This window comes from Microtus pennsylvanicus, chromosome 4 (genome assembly GCF_037038515.1).
Source record: "Microtus pennsylvanicus isolate mMicPen1 chromosome 4, mMicPen1.hap1, whole genome shotgun sequence".
Classification (NCBI taxonomy): domain Eukaryota; kingdom Metazoa; phylum Chordata; class Mammalia; order Rodentia; family Cricetidae; genus Microtus; species Microtus pennsylvanicus.
In genome coordinates this window covers 106,650,451-106,674,210 of record NC_134582.1, presented here as the reverse complement: position 1 = coordinate 106,674,210, position 23,760 = coordinate 106,650,451, and the positions used below count along the sequence as shown (strand labels likewise).

General features: G+C 41.8%; 10 non-coding genes across 10 annotated transcripts; 3 read left to right on the top strand and 7 right to left on the bottom strand.

Moving 5' to 3' along the window:
- The first annotated feature begins 334 nt into the window (after positions 1–334).
- Trnas-aga (transfer RNA serine (anticodon AGA)) lies at positions 335–416 on the top strand. The gene has a single exon. It is a non-coding gene; the product is annotated as a tRNA-Ser (tRNA).
- A 704-nt stretch (positions 417–1,120) lies between these two features.
- On the top strand, positions 1,121–1,192 carry Trnaq-cug (transfer RNA glutamine (anticodon CUG)). Its single transcript has one exon. It is a non-coding gene; the product is annotated as a tRNA-Gln (tRNA).
- Positions 1,193–3,435: 2,243 nt separating this feature from the next.
- Positions 3,436–3,517, bottom strand: Trnas-uga (transfer RNA serine (anticodon UGA)). Its single transcript has one exon. It is a non-coding gene; the product is annotated as a tRNA-Ser (tRNA).
- A 2,815-nt stretch (positions 3,518–6,332) lies between these two features.
- On the top strand, positions 6,333–6,414 carry Trnas-aga (transfer RNA serine (anticodon AGA)). The gene has a single exon. It is a non-coding gene; the product is annotated as a tRNA-Ser (tRNA).
- Positions 6,415–11,003: 4,589 nt separating this feature from the next.
- Positions 11,004–11,075, bottom strand: Trnam-cau (transfer RNA methionine (anticodon CAU)). The gene has a single exon. It is a non-coding gene; the product is annotated as a tRNA-Met (tRNA).
- Positions 11,076–13,222: 2,147 nt separating this feature from the next.
- Trnaq-cug (transfer RNA glutamine (anticodon CUG)) lies at positions 13,223–13,294 on the bottom strand. Its single transcript has one exon. It is a non-coding gene; the product is annotated as a tRNA-Gln (tRNA).
- Positions 13,295–14,868: 1,574 nt separating this feature from the next.
- On the bottom strand, positions 14,869–14,940 carry Trnad-guc (transfer RNA aspartic acid (anticodon GUC)). The gene has a single exon. It is a non-coding gene; the product is annotated as a tRNA-Asp (tRNA).
- A 1,783-nt stretch (positions 14,941–16,723) lies between these two features.
- On the bottom strand, positions 16,724–16,805 carry Trnas-aga (transfer RNA serine (anticodon AGA)). Its single transcript has one exon. It is a non-coding gene; the product is annotated as a tRNA-Ser (tRNA).
- A 3,464-nt stretch (positions 16,806–20,269) lies between these two features.
- Trnad-guc (transfer RNA aspartic acid (anticodon GUC)) lies at positions 20,270–20,341 on the bottom strand. The gene has a single exon. It is a non-coding gene; the product is annotated as a tRNA-Asp (tRNA).
- A 456-nt stretch (positions 20,342–20,797) lies between these two features.
- Positions 20,798–20,879, bottom strand: Trnas-aga (transfer RNA serine (anticodon AGA)). Its single transcript has one exon. It is a non-coding gene; the product is annotated as a tRNA-Ser (tRNA).
- Positions 20,880–23,760: the final 2,881 nt, after the last annotated feature.

Here is a 23,760-nt window from a genome sequence, read left to right as displayed (position 1 = left end):
GGGCAGCGGTATATACTTGGGAACCGAGGACCCTGATGAGGGGGGGCCGTGGAAACCTTGGACACAGCAACGGGAAGCCTTTGCTTCCTAAAGACCACTATAAGCAATGTCGTTCAAACAAGAGGCTATGTTCCTGAAAGTTGTCGCAGAAGAATAATAATACCATCCAGGCTTCGAAACTACTCAACAACGCCCGAGTCTACGCTGCTGTTGAGACGAAACTGTTCTCAACTTCGAAATCTTGTCTCAAAGCCCCTGTTCCACTGGCACCAGACGACGAGCTCTGTTTACAAATAATGTCCTTTATTAATAGAAAACAAGACGGTAGGCAGCTGTAGTCGTGGCCGAGTGGTTAAGGCGATGGACTAGAAATCCATTGGGGTCTCCCCGCGCAGGTTCGAATCCTGCCGACTACGTACTGGTCAGTTTTGGCCACCAAACACCCCTAGCAGGGCTGCTATTTATGTACACACACAAAAAAAAAAAAAAAAGGAAAAAAAATCTTAGCTTCTTAAACTACAATACATCTTGCACGTTCCCAATGGCAAGTTTGTTTGTACATTGGTAGGAAGAGAAATCCAAATGCAAGGGATTACTGCTCCAGAAGAGCGCAGATATTTCTTGTGATCTCCCTGGATAAAATGAAATCTGAAATCTCTGCACGACACTAGCTTTCCAGAGCCTGTGGCAGGAAGACTGTCATTTCAAATACACACACTCAAAATAAAATGACTACTAAAAATGCCCACTTCAAGGTTTCTAGGTTTATTACATTGATGAAAAACTTAAAACATTCCGTCCAACTCTAGAATATTTAAAAAAAAAAACCAAAACACTGAAATGGACAAAATAAATTCCCGAGGATTTTCTTCTAGAAGATGTCACCAGTAACATAAACATATTAAGAATTTTGAATTTGAAAACAGGGTGTGGTAGCACAATCCCGTAATTCCAGCTCTTAGGAGGAGGAGCTATGAGGTTAGGGAGCTCAAAGACGGTGGTGACTACAGGGCCATGGAAGGTCAGCCTAGGCCTGAACCCGTCACAAACAGGAATTCAGACTAATAAACTCCTGTTCTTATTCATCATTAATGGTAGGAGAAAACAGCGCCCATCAGGTGGTTCCATGGTGTAATGGTTAGCACTCTGGACTCTGAATCCAGCGATCCGAGTTCAAATCTCGGTGGGACCTACTTGATTTTAAAAGCCGCTTTTGTCTTTCTCATGTCTATCTGTGAATTTACAATTAATTCTGTACCTTCTAAGTCTTCTGTACTCCTTACCCCAATGCATTGGTGATCAGGTAAAGAGAGAATCCCAATGAAATATAATAAACTAGTTGCAGATCAATGTAAGCCTCCCATGCCCAGCACTATAGTAAGTAAACAAATAAATATATAAATAAAATCACCAGTAACATAGGATAACACAGAATAAATAAAATCATCAATCAAATAAATAAGTAATGAAACCATACATTTGTAATAGAATTTATTACTTCCTACAAAGCACATATTAATGTGATTTTTATTTTCATGAATGATAATTTGTTATATATTTCATTCTCCTCCTGAAATTGTTATCTTCTTCCTTTTGTTCATATTTATCCATAGAATTAAATATAGATCCAGTCTTTTTAAATACTTCATAATACTTTGTTTGGCACAAAATGCATCCTAGTGGCATATAAAATCCTTGACTCTCATTTCATTAACTATCTCGTAGGTCTGTCTCCTCTCCCTCAGTGCTGAATGGCTTCCCCGGCACTCGGATGATCATGTGTTAACTTGCTCCCAAACTAGGTCTTTCATTATTAGAGGCAAATAATTTTATTCCAAATTTCTGGAAACCACAGGACTTTAAAGAGGCGAGAGAAGGATAAAAGGCCCATCTACTTTCAAGAATTCCAGGTCAGTCAGGGCTACACAGAAAGAGCTCCTCTCCAAAACTTAAAGACAAAACACCACAAAAGCAATCTTCTAATACTGACAGTTGCAATCCGTTATATTGAATAGATCTACAAAGCACAAAGCCTTTGACATGGTAGTCTACGGCTGTTGTGCTACACTATCCCAGGGGAGACGGAAAGAAAAGTCTCCCACAGCAGGGGTGACAGTTCACAAAAGCTGGGAGCCTGGAGCTGGTTGTAGGACTTGGAAGTCATCAAGTTAGAGGCCCTTGTAGGCCAGATTTCACGATTCCAAGGAGGACCCTCCCAAAGTATCTTGTTATTAGAAGATTCTGACTTAGATTTAACAGGTATAGCAAATAGCTAATACAGCAAACCTCATTTTTCAAGCTCTTGCCCTTGCTGTGTGGCAGTTTCCTCAGAGAGCATCTTAGAGGCAAAGCGCCAACAACACAGGCTTTTCCTGTGTTGTAAACACAGGTAGGGGGGCATTCTATCCTGTGGGGAACCTAGGCAGTTCAGGAAGTCCTCGGAATGGACCAGATGTGCTAGGCCCCACCCTCCTCAGTAAGGCCTGCCTCATAATCCTATCTAGAAACCCTCGTTTCTCATTTCGTTGTGTGTCATTGAGCAGCTTATCTAGAATGGAAAAAATAGGCAAGGTGGTACAGGCCTATAATCCTAGCTCCTGCGAGCTGAGGCAGAAGACGTTCAGTGAGTTTCAGGCCAGTCTGAGCTACAGTGTGAGCTCCAGGTGAGCCTCGCAGTTCAGCGGTATACCGCTTGCCTAGCGGGCTCAAGGCTCTAGGTTCCATCCTTAGTGTTGTTAAGGAATTAATATGCCTTCTTGGTGATCAATCACTCCAGCACTCAGAACTTAATACAGGAAATTAGTAACAATGTCCTGGCTAATCCAGAAAGGGAGCCAGCCTTGCACAGAAATCTGTTCGCTTATATTGTTTTATAGTCCCTCAAGTTCCACTCTGAACAATTAAACATGTTTCACAAAGACAGAAGAAATTCCAAGCTTCAGTTGTTTGGACAAGCAAGGAGGTTTACAGTATAGAGCATTGTCGTCGTTATCTAGAAACAGACCGGGGCTGCCTTTCCCAGGGAGCTGCTATCCAGGGTCATCCTGTGTGCCTGGTGGGACTGCGCAGATAAGAGAACTGGGAGTGCTCTTTTAGCTAAATTCCACTCTGTGTAATATAGTATTTTAAAAAGCAGTGTAATAGATCCTATTTTATAATATCAATTTATGTCCTCAGTTTTTCCTATATCAGTACTAGGAAAAGACAGCATGCAACTCGGATATTCAAACATTTTTAGCTCAAGGAAAGCAGGCTGCTTCAGCCTTCCAAAGACCGGAATCACGGATATGCGTCTTGACTCTTTGGAAGAGCTTACAGTGCAAGCCTTACATAGCAGGCCAGAGAGGAAAGGTTTGGTGCGGTGAGCCAAAGAATTTAACAGCATAATTTTCAATTATGGGGATTATAGCTGCTGCAACAGATGCTTGGTAAAACCGTAGTCGGCAGGATTCGAACCTGCGCGGGGAAACCCCAATGGATTTCAAGTCCATCGCCTTAACCACTCGGCCACGACTACCTGTTCCTTGCCACTTCTGAAGTGCTAATATAAACTAATGGATAGGTGAAATTTTCACGGAACTCTAGTGATAAAGAATTTCCTAGCTTATACAGAGAAACAAGAGAACCACAGACACGGTTGCAAGAAAGTAAAGGCTTTCTAGGGGCGATCCCTCGCTACTGATTCATTCTCTGGAATCCGTGGAGAGGGGTCTGCGGTTCAAAGTAAACTTAAACAAGAAGTGCCAACGCAAGGAGCAAGGAAAGTGAGAAAACTCCGGCCACTTTAGAGTTAAAATCTACAACCCCCGCTGCCCTTACACTGCAGAGGGACTGGGGTGCTGGGAAGACGGGGGGGGAGAGGGGGGGGCGAGAGAGAGAGTCTTGTGTTCTCAGATCTCACTGTAGCTAAAACTGCGCCCCCCAGACGCCTGAGTCCGGTAGAGGAAGGAACTCCGAATACAATTTCCAATACAATTTTGACTTAGTGAGAGTAGCTCTGTTGCCTAAGAAAAGGACAAGTGATTAAAGATACGCAATTTTCAACAAATCCAATAAAATTGACGTAACTGATTCCTTATGTCCGACACTTAGGAGGTTGTCTGAGTAGGATCAGGAAAGGAACTGGCATACTTTATTTTCCCTCTCTTCGCATATATGTCAGGAATTCTGAATCGTGTGCTTCATCTCGAAGCATATATATTCCAGAGAATTTATCCGAGATGTAGCTATTGATATAAATGCTATAGATATTTAGATAGATCTTGAATACGTGACCTCCGTGACCCACAGGGAGGTTCTCTCAACTTGTGTTTCCCTTTGGTTTTGTATGTTCCTGTGCTGTTTTTGAAACGGAGTCGCTATAACAGTCTGGCCTTGAATTTGCTCTGTAGCTGAGGACGCTCTACAACGGTACACCAGTGTCCTCGGAGGTCAGAAAAGGTTGTGGTATTAGTTGCGGCTGAGGGAATAGGTCAGTGGGAACCTCTTGCCTGAATGCTGGGAACCAATCTCAGATCCTCTGGAAGAGCAGACATCTCTTCGACCCCTTTAACTGGGATTATTTTAATAACTTGTTTAGTTTTTTTTTAAAAAAGGGGGGGAGATAGAGGACAGTTGTATGAGTTCTGTGTGTGTGTGTGTGTGTGTGTGTGTGTGCATTCCTGTGTGAGTGTGTGTGAGTGTGCATACCTGTGAGTGTGTTTCTTGTGTGCTACAAGGGATTGAACCCAGGACCATAGCAGGCAAATGCTCCACCGCTAAGCCCAAGGCTCACATTTTTTAGTTTTGGAGAGCTGTGTTTCTTGAGGTCAACTCAAAATTAGTCTTACATATGTATGCAGAAAAAGAACGTTTAAAAACATATGATGCATTCTTAAATCAAATGGCTGTCAGTTCTCTAGTTATAGAACAATAAAATACACACAGGAAATGTTCTAAACCTAGGTGCTGGGACTGTAGTTCACTGGCAGATCACACCTAGCATCTGTGAAGCCCTGAGTCGGGCCCCTGCCTTACACAGGCATGCACACACATATGTTGAATGTATTATTCAAACATCAAACAGTACATTTCTCTCTTGACGGTGTGATATTCCCAGCCATCAGAGGGTTGCACAGCTGATTTAGCTATGTACATGCAAAAACCAAAACTATTTTATCTTGAATTACACCCAATTTTCAGAAGAGACACAAGAATATCTTTGATTGTAATCTAATGAAAACTGAACACTACTTTAAAAGACACTTTTGGTAGTTCAAATTAATTTTTACAGAACAAACTTGGTAATTTTTTTCTGTTTTCTTAACTGCCTCCAATTCTACCTATAACTTAATAAGCGTGTGTTGTTCGCAGACTGCATCACTGCACATCTTTTGCAAGTGGGTAGGGGCCAAACCAGTTAAAGTCTTCACCTGCTATTTGATATTTTCCTAAGGCAGAGTCCATATTTGCAAATTACTCAAATTATAAAAAGCAAAAGTCTGGTACAAAGGGAAGTGGAGATCTGGCTTGTGAGTAGCATTGTATGATAAAGGTGTCTGTCCCCTTTAAAGACTTGCTTATCAGTTTAGTTCCATAAGTGCTTGAGGAAAATGTGCAGCTATCCATGCTTAACCACATAGCAAACCGCACTTCTGTAAGGCAACTGGAAACATTGCTGAAGGCATAGACAGCATCCAAGGGCAAAAAACCAGTACATATCACTGAAGAAAGCTAATTTCCAAGTACCATGTGAGCACGGATCCTTCTCCCTGCCTCTTTTTCCTCAATTGAGACACAAGGATTAAGTGATATCATGTTTATACATGAAGTTATTTTGCAAAATCCAAAGTAAATTTTAGTAGCTAGCATTATTTTGTTAAGGTGAACCCCGCTGTTTACCTTGTCTCAGTAATGTAGATTTACATTTCACTTGTCTTTATTAGCTTCAGAACTTTAATCTCAAGGAGTTCCAAAACTTACTTAGAAGGCTAAAAATGGGTAGCCACTCAGGTTTTGTGAATTGTTTCCATCATTCACAATCCCACAGAGGATTTAGATCGTGTCCCAGTTGTTGGCTGTACCTCGAGGATTGCTAGTACAGAAGATAGGAAAGCTAGTCTCTGGAAATATCTCTTTCCCTGGAAGGAACATCAGCTCTGAAGATGAAGAGCTGTATGTCAGTTTGTCACTAAATCATTATTTCTGTCGGAGAGGCCTCAAGTAGTTCAAATAAAATAAATTATATATTATATTGTATATATAAAGAAAATACAACACTACTAGAAAAGTTAGACTTTAGAAGACTAAAGTTAAGCCAGGTTCCTTACCCTTCCACCTCTGTTTACTCTCATGTAGTCGTGGCCGAGTGGTTAAGGCGATGGACTAGAAATCCATTGGGGTCTCCCCGCGCAGGTTCGAATCCTGCCGACTACGATGTCTTATTGAAGGTTCACGAATTGTGAGGCTATTGCTTTTCAGAAGATTTCTTCAATGACTTATAAGTTCTTTAGGTGACCCAATAAAAACACCTCTGCATGTTTTCACAGTACCGAGCTCAGTACTACTTGAAAGAATTATAAAAGCTTTAAAAGCAATCAGATCAATGACGGGGAAAAATTGTGGAAGCTTTTTAAACACAATTAGATCATAGACCTAGAGAGGTTTTCTTTTCTTCTACTATGAAGTTCACTATGTGGCCTTTAATGCTGAGCTTTCATTTCTGTGTTCCAAATGCTGGTGTTATTAGCAGTAACTACTGTTGTTATCGTTTTGTTGTTTCTATTTTTATCTTGTGCTAGTTGACTTCTTTCTTTACTTTTTCTTTTTCTTTTTTTTCTTTTTCTTTTTCTTTTTTTTTTTTTTTTTTTTATTTTTTGTGACACATCTCCATGTAGACCCAGCTGTTCTGGAACTCCCTCTGTAGACCAGGCTGGCCTCCGACTAAAAGATCCATCTGCTTGGCTGATTTCTAATTTCTCCTGTTGAATCATAGGACATTTGTATTCAGCTTTTTAAATTATTTACGTTCAAATTAGCAAATTCATTTTAATACAGCTATGTGTGGCTGAATAAAAAGTTTGGGAAGTACTAGCATTAATGTCATTTTTTTAAAAAATTCATTTATTTTTCTCCCCCCCACCCCATCACCCAAGACGGGGTTTCTCTGTGTAACAGCCTTGGCTGTTCTGAAACTGGTTTTGTAGATCTGGTTGGCTTTGAACTGACAAAGATACACTTGCCTCTGCCTCACAAGTGCTGGGATTAAAGGCATGGACCAACACACCTAACCAGTTTAAAATTTTTAATTTATATTAGAATCAATTGTATTACCATTAAGTATTAATATTACCTTTCATAACCATTAATGCAAATTTTCTGTATAATTAGCAAGGCAGAAGCTTGTTTTTGTTTGTTTTGTTTTGTTTGCTTTTTTGTTTTAAGAGGTTGTTTCTGCCTTCAGGGTATATTTTTAATGCCAGCACTTGAAAGGTAGAGGCTGAAGGATCAGAAGTTCAAGGTCCTCCAGTGCAGAGCAAGCTTGAGACCAGCCTTGGTTGCCTGAGACCTTGTCATATATATGCATGTGCGTATGTATGTATATAGGCTCCACTTACATAGAACTGATGACACACAGAAAGCGACAAGACAAGGAAATTCTGTTTCTATTTACACGCCTTCCTGTTGGCATTAATGATCAAAGAAAGCGGGTTACCCCAGAATGTAACCAAGACTGTGGCAGCTGGGAGGAGCAGTCTTGATGAACTAACTGATCTTCAAAGAGCCGAGCGGAAGCGCATTTACAGTTTGTTACACACACAAAAAAAATTGGCTTTTGAATAAAACAAAGTTCCTCATTCTAATCTAGGTGTTTTGTGAAGGAAAACATCACACCCGGGAAATTTTAGTCCTTATTGTGTACTGTTTGCAGTACCCAATAGTGCAAGATGCCCCAGGTATGCCCGGAACATCTTGTGACCAAAGTCGAGCAAAGGCTCTAAAGTTCCCTCAGAAAAACAACTCTGTAGATAACAGAAAATAATCGCTGTTCTATACAATGATTTCTTCAAGGTCAAAGTACTTCTAGAAAAGTACCTGTTTTGGAGTGAGGCAACCCAAACCCAGACAGACAAATATCACATGTACTCACTCATAAGTAGTTTTTAGACACAAAGCAAAGAAAAACCAGCTTACAATTCACAATCCCAGAGAACCCAGACAACAATGAGGATTCTAAGAGAGACATGCATGGATCTAATATACACGGGAAGTAGAGAAAGACAAGATCTTCTGAGTAAATTGGGAGCATGGGGACCATGGGAGAGGGTAAGAGGGAAGGAGAGAGGAAGGGAGGGGAGCAGAGGAAAAAGCTCAGTAAAAACAATAAAAAAGAAAACAACTGTTCTGGTGTTTGCCCTAGATACAGTGAAAACAGCGATTTCATTTCAGTGTTTACCCTAGATATAATGATTCTACTGGAATTCCGCTACATCCCCTCATGCTGCTCTCGATATGGGAAGATATCAGAAAGTGAGGGTGTGTTCAGAGTGGGGCTCTCACAATGTTTTGAAAATGAACTCGATAGCCCTCTACCCATGGGCAACAATGACCTTGAGTCTTTTCTACTAGATCCCAAAGTGTCTCAGGTGAGTGGTCTAAATGTGAGGAACAAAGCTGGGCAGTGGTGCTTCACACCTTTAATCCCAGCACTGAAGAAGCGGGCAATCTCTAGCTGGAGGCCAGCTTGGTCTACAGAAATAGTTCCAGGACAGCCAGGACTACACAGAGAAACCCTGTCTAGAAAAACCAAACAAATAAAAAAGAGAGGAACTATTCAGGAACCTTTTCTGAGGAAGTGAACTCACAGAACTGATTTGAGAAATCACGGATGTGGGCACGGGTGAACTTGTCACCTCCTAATTCACCACATTGTGTTTATGAATCAGTAGCAACTCGAAGCTTTTTACTTCAGCGGCTTTGTGCTTCAATTACACTTTGACACTTTTTAATCTCTTTAGTTACGTTATGCAATACGAAAGAAAATCTAAAACCCTCTTGTTACCCAGTGTTTTCTTTATCTTGTTATTTATTTTTCTTCTCAAAAATCTTTTCTTTGTTTTGTGAGAAAGGTTCATTTGTAGCCCTCAAACTTGATAGCTGGCAACAATGACCTGGAGCTCCTGGTCCTTCTTCACGGACGCATAGTCTTCCTCCCTCTGCTTCCCAAATGCTGACACGGACGTGTAGTCTTCCTCCCTCTGCTTCCCAAATGCTGTGACACGGACGTGTAGTCTTCCTCCCTCTGCTTCCCAAATGCTGTGATTACAGACACGGACAGCATGCAGAATTTCATGTTCCTGGTGGCATATAATGGAGACCTTTGCAGGAGGAACAAGGTGAGCATTTGCTTTCTCTCTGTCTGTCTAGAAACAACCGGACAGGGTGCAGTAGTTTAGGACTTACACAGGCGGGAGTCAGAGTCACAAGGTGACAGTCACACCATCCAGAATCAATAACTTTAACTGAGGGATGGGGATGGACAGTGGGAGGTGGGGAGGGACAACAGAGTGGCAGGAAACTGGATCGGAAGTTAAGGTCAGCCGCCACTGCAGAGCAAGCTTAAGGCCAGCTTCAACTATCTTTTTTTTTCTCCCAAGACAGGGATTTTCTGTACCCCGACTGTCCTGAAACTCACTTTATAGATTAGACTGGCCTCAACTCACAGAAATCCACCTGTCTCTGCCTTCCCAGCACTGGGATTAAAGGTGTGGGCCACCACTACCCCAAGAGACCTTGCCTTTAAAGAAAAAAAAATAGCCGGGCGGTGGTGGCGCACGCCTTTAATCCCAGCACTTGGGAGGCAGAGGCAGGCGGATCTTTGTGAGTTCGAGACCAGCCTGGTCTACAAGAGCTAGTTCCAGGACAGGCTCCAAAACCACAGAGAAACCCTGTCTCGAAAAAACAAAAACAAAAAAACAAAAAAAAAAAAAAAAAAAAGAAAAAAAATAGAGGTTTGTATTACATAGAATTGTGACATTAAGAGTCAGGAGAAAAGTAGTGGATTCCTGTGATATATATATTCATAGTATACACCCACATATATATTATAATGGTGTTACAGGTTTATAATTCCAGGTATTTGAGAGACTGAAAAGAAGATTTCAAATTCTAGGCTTGTCTGGACTACAGAGTGAGTTCAAGCTTACCATAGGCAACTTAGTGAGTTTTGTCTCAAGATAAAGCAAAACCAGGGCGGGAGATAAAGTTCAGTGGCAAAGCGTCTGCTCAACAAGCACCGTGCTTTAGGTTCTGTTTCCAAGACCACAAAACACAGACTAGAGCTGTTGACAAAGACTGAAGGTCATTAGAGGACCTGTACGTACATTTTCATGATGTCATTTCAAATGGGGAAGTCATTCTTGAGTCTTGAGTTCCCTCGTGGGAACAGGATTCAGAGTTTACTTTCACAGATTGTGTTCAGTGCATAAGAATCTGTTTTCCTTAACCTAATGTGGGCCATGAGCGTCCCTTACACCCCTCCTCCCTCCTCCTACAGTCCCATTCAGTTGTCCCTGCATCCCCACTTGGGTCTCTCTTCTGTGCGTCTTGTTTTCTCCCTTCTGTGCATCTACTCTGCACACGACCTCTCAACTCCCCTCTGCTTTCTGTCTTCCCTCTTCCTCCCTTTATAATGTCCTACGGAATCCCCTTCCTCTCTTCTTCTCTCCCTCTAAAAGGCAAGCCAGAATCTCATTACCAGGTCTATGCCCTGTACACACGACATGTATGATCCAGGTCTTCTAGAAGTTCTTTCTCTCCACGTGTTGTCTTACACTTATTCTATTAAAAAATTAGAACTAGGAGACTGCGGCAGGGTTGTCTTGAGGTCAAGGCTAGCCTTGACTACAACGCACGGCTTCCTCAAAACAAACACAAAATAGCTCGTCTGGAGGATCAGTTGACTCAGAATTTACCACGATAAAGAGCCATGACTAAAGATCTTCTGCTCCAAGAAAATAATCTCATAGCAGAGGATGGTTTCGATCCATCGACCTCTGGGTTATGGGCCCAGCACGCTTCCGCTGCGCCACTCTGCTCCTGTGGGGAAGCGTCCCTAAGATAAGATATAGTTTCATCCAGTCTAGGAATAATTTATTCTGTGCCCGTAGTGTTTTTTTCCCCCCACTGCCTCCTTTGCACTTAGTCTTTGTGATCCAGATCTGACCGAGATTGCCAAAGGGATTTTCCTGGGACGGAAATTAAGAGTTCAAAGACTGGATCAAGAACGACTTCCCCGGGTTTGGAGTTCTTCGGGGTCGTTACCAGCATGAATTTTTGCCGGCGGATGTCGACTTTCCAGAGGAAGAAACCTGCTAAGTCCTTCCAAATTTTTTAACAGTCGTGTCCTTAACCACCAAAGCTGCCTCGTCTGGTCTACCTCCACCTCTTCTTAAGGATCCCATGTCCCTCCGTCTTCCAGGCGCCTATTCCCACCAATTGGACAAATTTACTACATGTCCAAACTTCAGCCTGAGCTTGCAGCTTGGGACTGTATTCTAAGTACCAGCACTCAGAGGTTGAGGCAGGAGGATTGCCTTGAGTTCCAAATCAGAGTAGTTTACAAAGACTCTAATGCAAAAGGGAAACAAATATTTAAATAAATACATTTAAATAAATAATGAATAATGAGATTCATGTCACCATTAAATGTTTAAAACACTGCATTTTAAAAATTCCTGACATACAAAAGAAAATAAACGCTATACTAATGATTTGTTTGTTTATTTATTTATTTATTTTTGCCATTCTGAGAATTTAAATCTTTTAGTTTTTCAGTCAGATGGAAGCAAAAAGTGTTTCCTTGTAGAACTTCCATCTGGGACTTCCTTATATCTCAGACAGGTTAGGTAGTATTCTAGGTCTCTGTAAGAGGTTGGATGATTCCCTGAGTTTCTTGGAGGGAAGGACTCAATCCCAGCACCACAAACAGGTTAAATTTGGTAAAGAAGGGTGAGCCTTAGGGTGAGGTTTTTGTTTAGAATAGGTCACGTTTCTTTTTCTTTTTTATTTATCCCAGAATTTCTCCCCAAACTTCTGCATGTTTTGAATCTAGTTAGGTTTGATTTTGTAAAGTCAGAGGCCCAAATGGACTCCTAGTCCATCACTTTAATTCCTCAGTCACAACTACACAAATTACTGTTGTGTTTAAATAAAATAGCTGTCATTAAAGGTAGATCCCATTGCAAGATTTTTTTGTTTGTTTCTCTGTTTGTTGTCTTTCGACACAGGGTCTCTCTGTAACTTTGGGGCCTGTCCCTAAACTAGCTCTTGTAGTCCAGGCTGGCCTCGAGCTCACAGAGATCTGCCTCCCTCTGCCTCCTGAGTTGGGGGATTACTGGGATTAAAGGTGTGCACCACCACCAGTTTTTTGTTTGTTTGTTTTTGTTGTTTTTGTCCCTTTCAAGGTTTAACCAGAAGCTAAAACATTCAGAGCCAGTGTTTTCTACCTCTTGTTCTTTAGATGACTTTGAGGTTAGTTCAGGACCAGACTCCTTATCTTGTTGATCCGCGAAAATGAAACCAGCTAGCCAGCCGTGGCAGCCCAAGACTGCCATCTCAGACTGTCTCTTAGGATGGAGCCGCCAGATAATGTGTTCACCAGCAGGTGAACGCACAAAGAAAATGCGGTGCAGAAGCACTGTGAAATTTAATTTCTATAATAAATAAATATGAAGTCGTACCTATTGTAGGATGAAACTGCAGATATTTTAAGTGAAACAAACCAGACTCAGAACAACAAAATAAAACAATCTAGTTTTAAGTGTGCACACGTGTTTATATATATATATATACGTGTGTGTGTGTGTGTGTGTGTGTGTGTGTGTGTGTGTTATGTCATCAAAGCAGAAAGGGAGACCCTCAGAAAAAGAAATCTGTAACAGAATACATGACATGGAAGAAGCAGGATTTGGGGCGGGTGAGGTAAGCAAAGGGCAGGACGGATGAGGAAGAGGGATGAGTAAGAACAAAGTAGAATAACGTCTGTATAAAAATGATATAATGAATCTGATTATTTCTAATGCTGACTTTAAAAATTAATGAGACCCTCTAATTGTGTATGGGCGCGGGGGTGGGGGACGGGTAGAAGCAGTGGAGGACAACAGGTAGAAGCAGTCCGTTGTGAATATATAAGGATTAGAGTTTAGATTATTTGGAGGATTTAAAGAATCTGCTCTGCAAAAGTAGGTTCCACCGAGATTTGAACTCGGATCGCTGGATTCAGAGTCCAGAGTGCTAACCATTACACCATGGAACCACACACACAAAAGAGCTCTGGACTGCTCAATGATGAGGTATAATTCCATTGCCGAATTCGGATTGCTACAGTAAAAAGAATCTAATTTAATCTTCCATTTTAGGTTTTACTATCCGTCGCTGCAGCACACCTTCCTTCTCAGTTGTGCTCGGGTCTATTCCTGCAACGTGGAAGCCAAAGTCGCTCTGGACAGACGGTAAGGTTGATCTGGGTCCTCAATCTCCAACGTCCCAGCCTTCTTCCACAGCTCTGAGGACCCAGCAGGGAACGGATGGCGTCATCCTCGAACCTGCGGCTGCGCAGTCGCCTTTGAGGACTCGGGAGTCTTTGTACTGTCAAAGGAATGAGTGAAAGTTAATTTCCGTCGAGTTCGATTTGTGGCCGACTTCTTAGGGGGCGGGGAGGTTCCAGATCCTAGGAAGGCTCAGTCACCTCTCGACAAGCTAAGACACACGGAAAGTTAATATTCAGGGAGGGTGTGGTGGCGCACTCCGTAACCCTGCACGCAGGAGAATTGCGGCTAGAGCTAGAAAGATTCAGCAAGAACTAGAAAAAGTTTGAGTGCAAGTTTGTGTATCTATATCTCGCTGAGGAAGCTTTGACTTTCTCTTCTGGCATTTAACTGTTTTAATGTTAAGGGACTAGGGGAGCATCCCATTATGTTTGTTTGGTATTCTCTTTTGGAAAACCCAGTGAAATATTTTGCCTCTTTTCCTTTTTCATGGTCATTCTGTCTGTCCTCTTGTGCCCGCTTGTCTATCTCTGGTTCTATATTCGGGATGGACATTTTGTTCGGCATATGCAGTGTAACAATTCTCTGGCTCTGCTGCCCTCACTCATGGTGTCTAACAGTGAGAAAAACTACTAATGCTGATGAAGCGTTGGTATCGTATTTGCCTGGATGTAGTGACTGGTTTCTTTCTGCATTGGAAGTTGCATATACAGTCTCCATAGAGTAGTCTCTAGGTTGTTTTTCAGAGACTTTACTGTCCTCCTACCTTTCTTCATTCCGTGTGCATTTTACCTGGGTTTGTTTTTGATGTGATTAATCTATTTCCATGCCGATGGCCAGTTGAAACACTCATTTATGACTTCACTTATTGGAATTTCTAGTGCAAAGCAGAGTCACATTTGTTTTTAATCAAGTGATTGCTTGAGTAGTTCCACTTGGGATGTGTTTATCTCCCCCTAATCTGTGAATTTCCCTGAGCAGGAGCCATACATTGTTGGCTGTGGCTTTATGGTAGTTGTTTTCCACTCCGAAAGCTATTCTTTCTGCTAATTATGTTTTATGAGCATTTACAAACACTTTGCTGGCGACTTCAGGTGTTAAGAGAACTTGGTCAGGTCATCGAGCACACTTGCAGCTCAGTAGGCTACAAGGTTGCATTTAGGTTTCGGTGCCTAAAACGAACATGGGCAATTAATGCAACTTTATTTGTTGTTGGTTCTCTCCGTTTGTTCTTAGCTTGCAAAGCGCTTGCTAAGCTCTGCACTATATAAACCTAGATTCCTCTTACGTAGCTTTAAAATGACATTCCTGACTGCTTTGTTTTTAAAAATATCCCTTTGATCTCCTTGTCGGGGAATCGAACCCCGGTCTCCCGCGTGACAGGCGGGGATACTCACCACTATACTAACAAGGAAGACGACTGACGAGGTTTGTTTTTTGTGTACATTAGATACAATTGAGGAGGTCTTACTTTTGTTTATCAGTGTTGACCTATTTAGGAAAGAATACACCAAAGTATAATCATAGCCTGAGCGACATGCTGGATAAGTTTGGTGAAGAATTCGACGCGAATGATTTCGCTTACACTTTTTTCCCCTCTGTAACTCCAGATACTATAATTATCCTGAATTGGTAAAAAAAAAAAAAAGTGTACTGTACAGAATCAAACTAGGCGTTAGAAGACCCTAATGACCACCATCTTAACCACTTGGCCACAAACATAAATTTTTGAACCTTTTTATTGTTACATGATAGAGATGAAGGAGCAAAAATTACTTTCAACGATTGTCTAATACAAAATCAGATTCTCTAATGGCACACAGGTTTTTTTTTTTAGGATAAAAGATGATTTGATTAAAACACAACACTTTTAGGATAAAAATTCTTTTTAGGATTAAAAAAAACTTTTTAGAATAAAGGAATAAAACCCCTTTGTAGGATAAAAAAAGATCATTTTTTCAGGATAAAAGATGATTTGATTAAACCCCTCCCCCGTCCCAAGACTCAATGACCTCCACGCCACCTGAACAGTCAGAGACTGGCGTGGTGCTCATACCTTTAACCCCAGCACTCCAGAGACTGAGGCAGGAGGATTATCTGGAGGTCAAGGCCAGCCTGGGCTGCCTAGTGAGACTCTCAAAAAACTATAATAGAGTCTGGAGAAATGACTCAGTGATTAAAGGTCTTTTTTCGACCTCTTAAATGCTGGAGTTAAACTTGAAAATCTGCTTTTAAAGATTTTATTTTTAATTAAGTGTATGCGTGTGTGTGCCAGGGAGGAGGTGTGTACGAGTGCCCGTTGCCCACATTGTTCAGAATAGGACCTTGGATTCCCCTGGAACTGGAGTTACAGTTCCAAGGAACGTTCTGGAAACTGAATCCAGGTCCTCTCTCCAGCCCTGAATATTTGCTTTTTAAAAAGTGTTGCAGAGTATGGGGGGCACATATCTTCAACCCCAGCACTTGGAAGACAAAGGGAGGCGGGTCTCGATGTCCGTGAGCTCAAGCTATTTCGGCCATCTGTTTTTTTGTTTTCTGTTTGTTTTTGGTTTTTTGTTTTGTTTTGTTTGTTTGTTTTACTATTATATCTTCCCTTATAACTTAGAAAGAATAGTCCAATTCGCAGATGAGGTGTCGGATACAGTGACAGAAGCAGCATCGGCGGGGGAGGCATTTCTCTCAGCTCAGCCTGAGTCTTGACTGGCTGTCTTGGTTAGATAGCTTCCGCTTATTTGGTGCTTAGACCAGACTTAAAAGCAGGGCATCTTAGGGTGGAGTCATTGCAAGCATGGCACTGAGCAGAGCATCTCACGGGTCTTTAGTTTTCTGAACTATCCTTGTGTCCTCTCAAAGTAGGTAAAATGGCATCTTTTCCTCTTCCTTCTCTTTCCTTTTTTTCTGCTGAGGGGATTGAACCTAAGGACTCGCTTTCACTGGGTTACTGAAGAAGGGATTTCAATGGCTGGAAAGGAGACGTTTCTCTCAGAGAAAAAGATGGTCTTTATTTTTTTTTCCTCAAAATAAATCCAACAACAACAAATTGCACAAAACCCTCAAACTGGTAATCCAAGCTTAATTCTAAATTAGGCCTGTACCTTGAACCGTGGAAACACATAAGAAAACCAGTTTATCAACTTAAACCGCAAACAAAGGAGACAAAGAAACCCTTTAACCACAAAGAAGCCAAAGAAAGGACTCGTAGTCGGCAGGATTCGAACCTGCGCGGGGAGACCCCAATGGATTTCTAGTCCATCGCCTTAACCACTCGGCCACGACTACAATGATGTCAGGGAGTAGGCTGATACAGATTCGTGGCAAATTATTTGTTAAAACCTAGCGTCTATCTAGTAGGGGCAGGCTGCGGTGACATTGAGTTGGAGAGGAGGAGCCTCGCGGGTCACTATTAGAACACTCAGACAGAAAACCAGATCGTCGCAGAGTTTTCTGCTACCAGTCGGAGTACACGGCCTGTGCAGGCCCTGTGAAGAATTGCTTCTGTGGATTTGTGTTCCAGACTAAAGGCGAGAAAGGCATAGGAAGCCTCCTCATTTTCCCTGCTGTGTGGTTTAGGAGCACACCACAGTTTGACTTTTTAGTCAGATGCAGGTGTGTTTCCCCTTCTGGATCCCCCCAACCCCATCCCACCCTCCTAGTTTAACCACCTCTGCCAACGACCCTCTATTAAAGACAGACGCTATAGCCCAGGATGGCCTTGAACTCACGATGATCCTCCTGCTTCTGCCTCTTGGAGGAGTACTGGCATGGGGAACTAAAAGTGAGGTAACCGATGTCTCGGAAGCTGTGATAGGAGTTAGCTCCACGGCAAAATTGCAAGCTAATCATGTAAACATGAGAACCCAGAGCATAGCCTAACGGTCAGTAGGACAATGGTTCTCAACTGTGGGTCATGACCCTTAGGAAGAAGGTCGAATGACTCTTTCATAGGAGTAGGCTAAGACCATCAGAAAACAGATATTTACATTGCAATTAATAATTGGAGCAAAATTACAGCAATGAAGTAGCAAAGAAAATAATTTTATGGTAGGGGTCACTACAACATGAAGAAGTGTATTAAAGTGAGAAGCATTAAGAAGGTTGAGAAAAATGGGCTAAGCCAAACAACACCTACAAGGCCAGTAGGGCTGGCAGTGCTGGCCTGTGCATTGCCAACAGACAATCAAGGTTAACCGTTGACAAGTGAAAGATAAAACGTGACTTCTCTCCTAAATGAACAGCAGGTGAACATGTCTTGCCTCCCTGTTTGAGCCTTGGAGACATGCACAGGACATTTGGGCCCTGCATTGCCTCAATTTGTGATACGCTCAGAGAATTAACTAATCTTAATCGAAATGACCTCATTCTTTGCCCAGTTTCTGCCACAAGTCCTATAAAAAGTCCGTAGACAATTAGCTCAACTTTTTTCTCCCCCACTTTCTTCAGGGCTTGCCTTGCTTTCCAAAGCTTCTCTTGCTGCAAGGGGTCATTTGTTTTATTGTATTTGTTTTTAAGATGCTCTCATAAGGCAGCTCTGACTGGCCTCAAACTGCCTCCGCCTCCCAGGTTCTAAAATGAAAGGCATGTGCCACCATGCCTATCCCTGCAATAGGTCTTTAATCTTTGTCTTTTCAGTTTTCTTTCTATAATAAACACTGCTTTTTAAGCACTCCCTTCTGTGGTCTACTAATTTCACTCTTTTTTTTTTTCTAATTTCACTCTTTGAGACAGAAGAACCCTGGGTGCAGTTGCTGGTTAAGTCAAAGTTTTGTGTGACCCTGAGCTTCCAGCACTCTTGAAATGAAACCTTTGCTCTCAAGGACACTCTTTGTAGTTGCATCTGATTGTGACATTTAAGGCTAACTAAGTATGGATGCAGTAGCCATTAGTCACAGCATGCCTCACTTCTGTGACCTACAGTCTTGACAAGCACATAAGGTTTTAGTGAACGTCCTAAAGCAGCACAGGTCATAATAAACACCTCGGGACTGACAAGTTTGAGTAAAGTCAGCTGAACAGTTTGGGATGTAAGGACTGTCTCTTGCTCTTTACTCTCTTGTTGATTGAGAGAAATATTGGTTTGATGTGTATTGAAAGTAGAAAAACTTTGGACAGAGTTTGGTCCTGTGACTGATGGGTGCCCAGCAGATTCAGAAGAGAAGAAAACACAGAATGCTCCAACGGCAATTTACACTTCTTAGCAAGTTGCAGAACTTTTTGGGCTGCCATACCTTGAGAAGCAGCGTCCGACGACACACCACACCTTCTAGCTGTGAAATTAGCCAAACAGTCCTTGTCCCCCTCCATTCTGGGAAAATCCCACTGCGTCCATGGCAATGCTTGTGAACGCAATCACACAACCGCAATAACACCTTATTTCTGCGTTGGGAAACTCTAGGTATGTCACATCTAGAACCCTAACAGCAAGGGTGTTAGGAAAACATTTCTCATTGCTAGCCTCCGAAGTCCAGGAGGACTCGCTTGTAGGTGGAAATGGATGATTTATGCCAATCTATATGCTGTGCATATATGAGGCGAAAATGTTCTTCTAATGGAGGCTCTTCTCAAATATTTACAAATATCAGCGTTGCCCCAAGTGTAGGCTGGTCAACACCATTAATGAAGACTCTATTATGACACACGTTTATCAGTCTCTCTACCCAGGCTTCTTATTACGTGTAGTATAGTTGGTTTCTTTCTCACACTGTAGTCTTGGCTGCCTTGTAGTTTGTGCTATGTAGACTGGACTGATTTGGAACGTGCAGAGATACTCTTGTCTCTGCCCAGGATTGAAGGCATTAAAGGTGTACACTACCACCCTCAGCTTAAAGTTCTTAGGGGCTAGCAAGATAACTTGGAGAGCAAGGGAACCTGCCAACCAAGCCTAAAAGTCTGAGTTCGATCCCCAGAGGACAACATACCCTTGCAAGTTGTCCCTCTAGCTTCCACATGCATACTGTAGCATGGAGTGAACTTTAAAAATTAATAATAAAGGTTTGTTTTAACTCATTTGTAAAAATTCAGACAGTAATGTTTCAGTGAAGAGAACTCCTGAATATCCTTCACAACATTCCCCGTTAACATACTTAGCACATTACTAATTTTTCTCTCTCATGCTCTGAGAGGCATGTATATATTTTTCTGAACTATTTGTGGTAGTTTGAAGATACTTAACCTTTAATACATATGCATTTTATATGTATGCATTGCCTTATAACATTGTCATATCGCCACTGAACAAGGAACACAAGTAGGAATTAACAATGACAGAATAATCAATAGACTATTCAGATTTCACCAGTTGTCCCCCCAATGATCAACATATCGAGAGAAAAAGGTCCGGATCATGTGTGGCGCATGCACCACCATCGCCTAGCTGACCCAGCTATTTTGTAGATTGTTTCATAGTTTGTTTAATATTTCCTCTAATTAGGCTACACATTTTTTTGACAGGAATATCAAAATTGTGGGCATTGGCTCTGTTAGTTAGTACATAAACTCAGGAGGGGCAAGGAATTTCCTAGTTCAATACTGATTTCTTGGTTACTGTATTTGTCTATCTTCTTGGTAGAGTTGGTGTTTATAAGTATGGTGAATGCATAGTAGCAAAATCCTTGTGATTTCTACAGTTTATTCTTAGGTGGTATTTCTTTAGTTTGGAAGAATTCTAATAAAGAGAGAAGGAATGTAATTAACTGAGAATTGAATTTTTCAAAAGTAGACGTATTTTATAAAAAGCTGACAATGCTCTCCCCGTCGGGGAATCGAACCCCGGTCTCCCGCGTGACAGGCGGGGATACTCACCACTATACTAACGAGGAAGAGATAAGCATGTCTGCTCAGGGACTGTACAGGAAGTTTCTGAGGTTCCAGAGTCCCACGTGTGCATTTGTATTTTAGGTATTTACCACGCACCACGCAACTCGGCGCATGTGCCTAGTATACTTTTGTTCGCTACTCACGCTAAGGGAGCCGCGCCTGAGTGATGGGATGGCTGGCGCTGAGAGCCTTAACTAGAAAAAGGAGAAAGACAGTTCCTGCATTAATTCTTGTGGAATCACAGTCAAGTCCCTGAAGCTTCAAACTAGGTGTGTTGTGAGACTGGAAATGGGAACTGGACCGGGATGAGAAAAAAAAAGTCTCCGGTGAATGTGCCCGCCTAACAGAGACCGAGTAAGGGGAACCAGTCGCTGAATACATGGAAGTGATAGAGATGGGCTCTCTGTGGAGGTCAATGGAGAAACCTGGCTGAAATTAAATCTGGATTTAAAATAGCCCGTAGTCGGCAGGATTCGAACCTGCGCGGGGAGACCCCAATGGATTTCTAGTCCATCGCCTTAACCACTCGGCCACGACTACGTGACTTTATACGCGTCCTTGAAATCCATAAAGGTAAATTCTGGTACCTGCTGTGACTCAAGATTCAAAGAAAAAGCAACAGGTTGTCAAATTTGTAAGGAACTACAGGTCACTAAAGAAAGAGAATATCCTCCAACGTGTACGGGAGATACTAAAGGCTACAATCTCTTTACAGTCTCGGAACGGAGAGCGTGACAAGAGGAGTCCAGACAGCGTCTTCAGACTACTGGAGGTTTCTCTTTCCTCACCAGATCCCAACTGACCTCACAAAGAAGTACTGTCAGGCCAAGTGTGGTGGCTCATTCCTGTGTCCCCGCACTGCTATTGAAACGAGACTATTGTCAGTTTGGGGTCAACCTGGCTATATGGTGTACATACATAATTTTGTCTAAATAAAAATAAAGTGTAATCAGACTTCATTATCACAAGTACTGCTCTTGTTCTGAGCCCTTAATCAAACATCCGATTTTAATAATTTACAGAAAGCTTTAAAAGGCTGTTTACCAAAAAAGACTTAAGCCCAATACAAAAATAATACTCTCAATTGCATTAAAGAATGATAGACAGATGGGTGGTGGGGGTGCACACCTTTAATCTCAGCACTTCGGAGGCAGAAACTGGAGGATATCCGAGTTCAAAGGCCAACCGAGTGCACAGAGTGAGTTCCAGGACAGAAGAAAACCTACCTCAAACAAACAAAGTTAAGCAGTGCCCAGGGGGAGGGATGGTCCCTCGACTACTTCACTTGGAATTCTCAACTAAATATTTAAATTCTGTCTTCCACCCACCAGTATAACACAGTCAACTAAATGACTGCTACTTAATCAAAAGGATCACCAGACCCTCAGCTTCTAATTTCCGGTCCTGGGTTTCTGACCTTACGGGAAGCACCTTTAACATTTCTATATTTCTACATTAACAGCCTTTGGGAGACAAGGACAATTTTAGATTTATAGAAAAAAATTGGAGGGCAAATATAATTTCAATATGCTCCATCTCGCCTTCTCTTCCCCCAGTTTCCCTATTGTTGACATCTTGTTTTCCTATGGCACATTTGTCATTGATAAGCCAGTAATAGTGAATTATTATTAATACCACAGTTTACATTAGGGCTTGCTCAATGTTGTACAGTCTTTGGGATTGGTATGTGTCATAAACATAAACTACTATATGTTTCACACACACCCTTTGCTAAACCTAACCCCCAAATCCCCAACAGACAGTGAGTTTTACTTAATCTTTGTGGGGTTTTTTTGTTTTTGTTTTTGTTTTTTTGCTATATAGATGGAATTATACTGTATGCAACCTTTTCCAGAGTGACTAATTTTACCTCCCCCACCCCCTTTTTGTAGCTTGGTAACTTATTTCTGTTATTTGCTGACTAATATTCCACTAACCTATGTCCAACAGTCTGCTCAGTCTTGTACTCTTACTACAAACATATACACAAATACTCTTTGGATGTCAGTTTGTTATTCCTTTGCAGAAACACTAAGGGGCAGAAGAATTATTGAATAGAAGTTAAGAGTATGAATAGTCTTATAAGAAACTGTCCTCCAGATGGGACGCATCGGTTGGCACTGCTGCTGTCAGTGAGGGAGAGCTCCTTTTGTTCCGCTTTCTTGTCAGTGTCCTAGATCTTGAGCATTCTGGGCAGGAGTACCGTGGTGTGCCCTCGTTTCAATCCACATTTCCTAGAACTAAGCTGTGGAGTCCTTTTCATAGCTCTGTCTTCTGTAAACATCATCTTTGATTATTGGTAAAAACCCTTTTATTCAAATGCCACCTCCCAGTCTGTGGACTTTTCATTCTAGGAAGCATACACGCCTCGACTATAACTCTACTAGTGGCGATGTATGGAATGTCTTAGGTGGCTGCAGCTCTCTCTCATGCTCCCCACTTGCATCTGCGCCGTCACATGAACTTAATGGATATTGCATCCATCTTTTCAAAACAATTTAGTTTAAACTATATAACCCAATAGTCCTTCTAGCCTCTATTCATTATCAAATTCCAAAGTCACTTTTGTATTTCCAGGCATTTAAATCAGCAGAACCTCATTTCTACGACTGAAACCTGTGTAGTGTTCGTAACCAGCAAACAAAGAAGCTAATGTTAGATGTCTGTGCCCAAGCATCCTTAACCCATAACAGTAGTCTCCCTTATAGAATTGAAGTATATCCTGAATTTAAAAAAGAACAGTGGCTATGTGTGTGACTCGCTGGTAGAGCGCCTCCCTGGCTTCCTTGAGGCACTAGGTTCCCTTCCTAGGACAAGCAGAACAAAACCTGACCTTCATATAAGAGCACTTCAGAGACAACTAGATTATTGCTGTTGAAAAAGTTCAAGGGGAGGAGAGGAAAGGTCCAACAACCCCAAGCTGCTAGTGGCTTTTTTATCTCTGTTATGTTACACCAGAGAAACAAAGAAAACAGAAAGAAATTTAGTGAAAATTTGTTACCCAAGAACTTTATGCTACCCAAGTTTCTCCCATATTTAAAGCCTCAGAAATAAAATTACTTATTCCTGAAAAGGCCTTAGGTAAACTCCTAATTCCTTCCCTTGTCTACCAACTATCTATAGTAACCCAGCTTTCCTGTTTGCTGTCTATGCAACCTAAAGCAAATTACTAAAGCTGTTACTTAATGTCCATTGTGCACAATAGGAACAATAGAGAAAAGTATCTCCACTTAATTGCTTTAAGAATTGACTTACTACATGCAAGACACTTGTTACTTGGGCTGCCACACAGGAAATGTTGACAGCTGCTATTTATCCGATCCCTCCTTCCTGACTATTATGCATGCTTTGGCTTTCTGTCTTCGTGTCTATTCCTTCTTTTATTCAGTTTCATTTTTCTTTGAAATCATAGAGACACTTC